A 6,000-nucleotide genomic window follows, 5' to 3' on the forward strand; every position below is an offset into this window, starting at 1 on the left:
GAGAGACAGAGGGTAAGCTGCAATTTGAGACTGTAAAGTTCTCTGAATATCGACAGTTTCCAAATGGAAGCAAAAATAGGATACAGCTCTATGTTGGAGGTGGAGCAGAGTTAACTTGGTTACACGGCTCTGAATCTGTGTGTGTATGTTTCATAGGTAACAAACCATTTATATTTGTAAAATCATGACATTGTATTTATCATGTTGTTCAGCCTTCACTCATTTCCAGGTTTTTCTGTCACTTTTAAGATAAGCTCGTTGGTCCCCCTTTTCTTCCCTCTTCTGCCCACCCTTTCTAACCTTTAATAAACTGGTTTGGGGTGTTTTGGGTGTTTTTTAAAATTAGAGGGAGAGAGAGAGAGAGAGAGAGAGAGAGAGTGTGTGTGTGTGTGTGTGTGTGTGTGTGTGCCGTCAAATCAGATTTGATTGGTACAAGAGGAGATTGTCCCTCCTTCTCCAGCAGAGAATCTGGTGGACTCAAACCGCGCACCTCTGGGACTGCAGTGCAGCTTCTTGCCACTAGGCCACCAGAGCTTGCCACCCTTAACATGTTGCCGCACACTTTTAAATTGACAATCGTGCTTAGAAACATTCCCCCCCCCCCATGTCTTACCATCATTTGCGGCAACGTGTTCATAAACCGATATTTGCTTGTTCTACATATTTTATATAAATGAGATCAAATCACAGTTATTCTTTATTTTTATTTTATTTTTTTTTACAGTTATTCTTTTGTAACTAACTTACTTCACATAGCATAATAATTTCCAGGATTTTTCCACGCTACAGCACACATTAGAACATTGTTTTTATTTTGGGCTGGATAATATTCCGTTGTGGGTCTAGGCCACATTATGGGTTTTCCCTTCTTTTGCTGGACACTTAGGCTAATTCTACCTTTGGTTACTGAGAATAATGAGTGGTGGTGTACAAACACCTGTTCATGAATTTGCATATGTTTAATTAGAAAAGAATTAGACTTCTAGACGGTAAATAGGAACAGGTCCCTTATTCTACAGTTGAGAGAAAACCATTAGGCGTTATGCTACTGAGAAGATATTCAGGAGGAACCCTCAGACCTGAGTTGATGAGATCTTAGTTAACAGTTTTTATACAACAAAGAACACAAAATGACATTATTTTGCATTTATTTGAACTGCTGGAGCCACACACTCACTATGAACTATGCCACCAGAGCTCCCTGTTTATTCCGGTCAATTGACGATCTGTTCATACAGTCCTCATTGTTCTCAACACCTTCTGGGAAGAAAGGCTTCATCTTCTGGGAAAGCATTGTGTGGAAAATGGGCATTGGGTGTGGGCTGGGAGAACGCTGGGCATATGATGCCGACTGCGGGCTTCTGAGTCAGGCTGCCCGTGCAGACACCCCCCCCCGGGTGATGGCATTTTCAGATGAGTGTGTGTTTCAAGACAACTCTTAACTTTTTATTCAGAAAAGACAGGCATTCATCTCAGGTGTTTGCAAAGTAGGTAGAGACCTAATCATGGCTTTAAAGAAGGAAGTTGAAAATATTTTTTAGAATAGCTCTATTTTCTTTTCATAGGGTCGCGATGAGTCGCAGGCGACTCAACGGCACATAACAACAACAACTCTTCTTTTTCAGCCCTCCTCTTGCATTTTACAAATGAGGAATTTGAGACGCAGACACAGTATCCTAGCTTTCCAGTGCTGCTGTAACACAAAACCCACACGTGGGTGACTTTATAAAACAGAGATGGATTTTCTAACAGTTCTGGAAGCTAAAAGCACAAATCAGGGTTCTGGCCACATCGAGTCCTTCTTTGTAGGTACTTGTGGGCATCCTTTGACTCCTTGGTTTGAATATTATATTCACATGGTATCTGTCTGTCTTTCCCTTACCTGTATCCACGTATCCGTGTCTAATCTGCTCTTTTTAGAACTCAAGTGATTTGAATCCACCCTACTTTGGAATGTTCTAATTAGCCTAACAAAGAAAACTCTTTTTCCAAAAAGGATTAGATCCAGAGTTTGAGGTTAGGATTCCAAAACTTTATGTGGTGTGGGTGTGTGTGTTTGTGGGGGTGCGCCTGGGTGTAACAGAGAGATGACATCCTTTATTCCTTAAGAGAAGGTAGTTAACTTCTCTGAGCTTGGATAAGACCTGCTACCCATTTTTAATAATCCATTTTTATTCGATACCATGTTGTTTGTGCTACCATCACAGTCTTTTTTTTTTAATTGATTTTAATGAAAGAGACTAAGGGTTTCCAATCATTTCATTGTTTCACTTTTCTCCCTGCCTACCCCCTCCCCCACAATTTACTTTTCTCCTTGAAAAGTAAAAGGAAAAACTCTTCCATTGCTATGCAGTTCCTCCCCTTAAGTTCACTGCGATGCAACCTTCATTCTGGACTCCTGACATGACAGTCTTCTTTAATAAAAGCAATAAAGAGCTTAGGAGAAAGTTGCCAATAAGCAGGTCTTGCAGCTTGGAAGAGCTGAACAAAAGAAGCGAAGAGATGGGTACCTTCATCGGAAGCCTGTCATCAGGTACCCTGTGCCTGCAGACTGGAATCTCTGCCTGCCTGCGTGCCTTCTTCCAGCTCTTGAGCCCAGCTGCTTCTCTGTATGGGCGGAGTAGTTGTATTTTTCTTCTTTTCCAGTGACCCTCTCACCACCACACCCACAGACTGTTTCCTTCTTTTCTTTGGAGTTTATCAGCATGTCAGTCTGCTGGCCAGATTCCAGAGGTCCTTGGAGAGAGTTTGAGTAGGTTTCAAATCTCAAATATAAATACTGTATTTTTAAAGGTGTCTCATTTGCTGCATTGCTGTTTGATCTATACCTTTTTAAAATTAAAATACACCTCCTTTAATAATAACTCTACCCTTCAGGAAAAGGGTTTTCTGACATATGTGCTGATGCAGAGAAGAGGAAAGCAAGCTTTCAAATCTCCGTTTTCTTTGCTGATCGCACTGGAATGCTTTGTTCTCTTTCCAAGTTCATAGGCTTGTGTGCCAACTTTGAGGACAGAAGTACATGCCCGCTCATTCCAGATTTCACAGTGAATTTCCCAACGGCAAAAGGCTCAGCCTCCAACAGCCATGGAGACAGTGAAGAGGTGAGAGGAACACTCTGAAAAGAAGGTTTTTCTGTTAAATCGCGTTTTGCCTCAGCGTATTCGACATGTAAATGATTTTCTCCATGATGCCCTAGAGCATGTAGGCGATAGCCTGGCACTTGCCAAGAGTCAGCACGCCTGTGCCTCTGAGCAGAGAAAGAGTTGCAACGTTGGGGTTTTCTGGTGCATTAATGGTCAGCTTCATTAGAAAGAATTTCCCCTTCATCATTGTGCCCCGAGATTCTAGCTCCAGTGCTTGCCACAGAATAGGAGCTCAATAAGTATTTATTAAGCAAATGATGACTAGCTATTTAAAAGACCTTTGGAATTTTTGGATTGAACTAGATAATTCTACTTCAGACGAAACCATCAACCATTATAAGCAGGATGTGTTCGTGTGGGAGGCTGGAGGATTGTAAGTTGTAGAGGTCTTCACAGATGAAGAGGTCCTAATTTTTGGAGGATGTTAGCTCAAAAGATGGAGGTGAAAGCTTATCCCAGTGTCTAGTGGTTGTTACGGGCTGGCATTGACTCATAGCTGACTCTCCAGTGAGTTTTCAGAGACTGTAAATTGCATGGGGAGATATTGCCCATTGTTCTTCTGCAGAGCAAGTGGCATGCCTTTGGGCTGCCTTCTAATCCTCAAGGGGGTTGCACATAGGAGGAGGAGGAGCAAAAAACCGGTCTAACTTCAAGGAGGAAGAGAACAGGATTAGCTCAAAACTGATTCCCAGAAATACTTCCTCCAACATTTTTTACCAGTTCTGACACCAACAGCCCCTCCCATGACACTCTCTTCTGGATTCAGTAACTTCATGAGTGTTGATTGCGTAGCCAGGTAAAAGGAAACTCCTGACAACTTCAATCTTCCAGCATTTACCAGGATGCTGCTCTTGGTCCTATTGTGAGAACTTCATTTTTTTTTTCTTACAATGAAATCTTTTGTAAATTAAGAAATCTTTCATACACATTTTCTTTTTTTTTTTTCATATACATTTTCTAACCCATTCTTTCCCATGGAAATGCACATTTTAATTTCCTGGCTACTGGTGCCAAGAGTGTTAATTGTGGAGCCAAGCAAACTAAAGCTGTGAACAATCTCAATCTCTTCGCCACCCATCCTGATGCTATCAATTGGCCCAGTGGTGAGAATCTTTGTCTTCTTGACATTGAGCCTCAATCCATATTGGAGGCTGCAGTCCTTGACCCTCTGCAGCAGGTGCTTCAGGTCCTCTTCAGTTTCAGCAAGCAGGGTTGTGTCATCTGCATAACGCAGATTGTTGATAGATCGTCCACCAATCTTGGCCCCACATTTCTCCTCATAGAGCCCAGCCTCCCAGATAATCTGCTCTGCATACAGGTTGAAAGGTATGGAGATAAGATGCATCCCTGGCATACGCCCTTCCAAATTTTGAACCATGCAGTGTTCCCTTGCTCTGTTCTGATGACTGCCTCCTGGTCCAAGTATAAGTTTCGCATTAGAACAATCAAGTGTTCTCGGATTCCCATTCTTCTCAGAGTCAGCCATAGTTTGTTATGATCCACACAGTCAAATGCCTTTGCATAGTCAATGAAACACAGACATTCCTCTGGTATTCCCTGCTTTCAGCCAAGATCCATCTAACATCAGCCACAATATCCCTAGTACCATGACCCCTTCTAAACCCAGCCTGGACTTCTGGCAGTTCTCTGCTGATGTGCTGTTCCAGTTGTTTTTGGATAATCTTCAGTAGAACCTTGCTTGCATGTGAAATCAATGATATTTTTCTATAGTTTCCACACTCTGTTGGGTCACCTTTCTTTGGGATGGGAACAAATATAGATCTCTTCGAGTTAGTTGGCCAAGTAGTTGTTCTCCAGATTTCTTGGCACAGCATGGTGAGCACATCCAGGGCAGCATCTGTTAGGATTTTATCTCCACCACTTTATGGGCTCTGTCAGCCCATCGCTTTTTCCGGAAATGCTGGAAAAGGACCACCACGATTACAATTATGATCATCAGTGCACAGGCTGATCCAATCACCAGAGCCAGGAAGAACATCTCAGAGAAGCGGACAGTCTGCACAACGCTGAGCCGGATCTCCCCTATCAGCCCATCCACATCAGGTGGGTTCTTCACCTGACAGGTGTATGTCCCATTGTCATCAAACTGCAGTTTCCAGAGTTGTATGGAGGCATCATATCTGTCGGAGTTCCCATCCCAGAAAACCCGATCCTTGAACCGCCCATTCTTGGGTGGGTAGGGCTCCCCATGGTAGTAGAATACAAATTGCTCTGACCCCCATCTTGAGGATGGAAGTTCCAGGTCACTGTCAGCGCATCACCCACAGGGACAAAACTGGAGAAAGTGCATTTTAACCGGACATCAGTCCCGTTAACAGCCTCCAGCTTTCGGGAGGTGTAAATTTCCATGGCTGCTATAGGCCAAAGAGCTGTGAGCTGTAAGCCAAGGAGAAGCAGCACAGCCCGCTTTAGGCTCGGGCCATACATGAGGGAAGCCCAGCCCTGGCGTCTGCAACCAGACCGGGCAGACGGTGGGCTCCGACAAGGAGCGCGCGCGAGTCCGGACCGAGAACTTCATTTTTTACAATTAATGTTGAGATGTAATTCATATGGAAGGCAAGGGTCTTTAAGCTTCATCAAAAGTGCTTCAAGTCATTATCAGTTTCTGGAAGGAAGGTTGTATCATCTGTGTAGCATAGATCTATGTATAACAGATTTCCTGTGAGCCTTTCTCCAATTTTGATGCTGTGTTCTTCAGATCAAGTTCCTCAGCTTATTTCTTTAGGTAATAGTTTAAGTCCTCTTCACTTAGATGCAGCAAGTACATGTTATCTGTGTAACAGAGGATGTCCTTCCTCTAATCTTCATGCTGTGTTCTTGATAGAGTCCATCT

General features: G+C 43.2%; 1 pseudogene; it reads right to left on the reverse strand.

Moving 5' to 3' along the window:
- Nucleotides 1-5,007: 5,007 nt before the first annotated feature.
- On the reverse strand, nucleotides 5,008-5,594 carry LOC102874079 (annotated as a pseudogene).
- Nucleotides 5,595-6,000: the final 406 nt, after the last annotated feature.

The sequence above is a fragment of the Elephantulus edwardii genome, unplaced genomic scaffold (assembly GCF_000299155.1).
Source record: "Elephantulus edwardii isolate Elephantulus edwardi_28Jun2011 unplaced genomic scaffold, EleEdw1.0 scaffold00004, whole genome shotgun sequence".
Classification (NCBI taxonomy): Eukaryota; Metazoa; Chordata; class Mammalia; order Macroscelidea; family Macroscelididae; genus Elephantulus; species Elephantulus edwardii.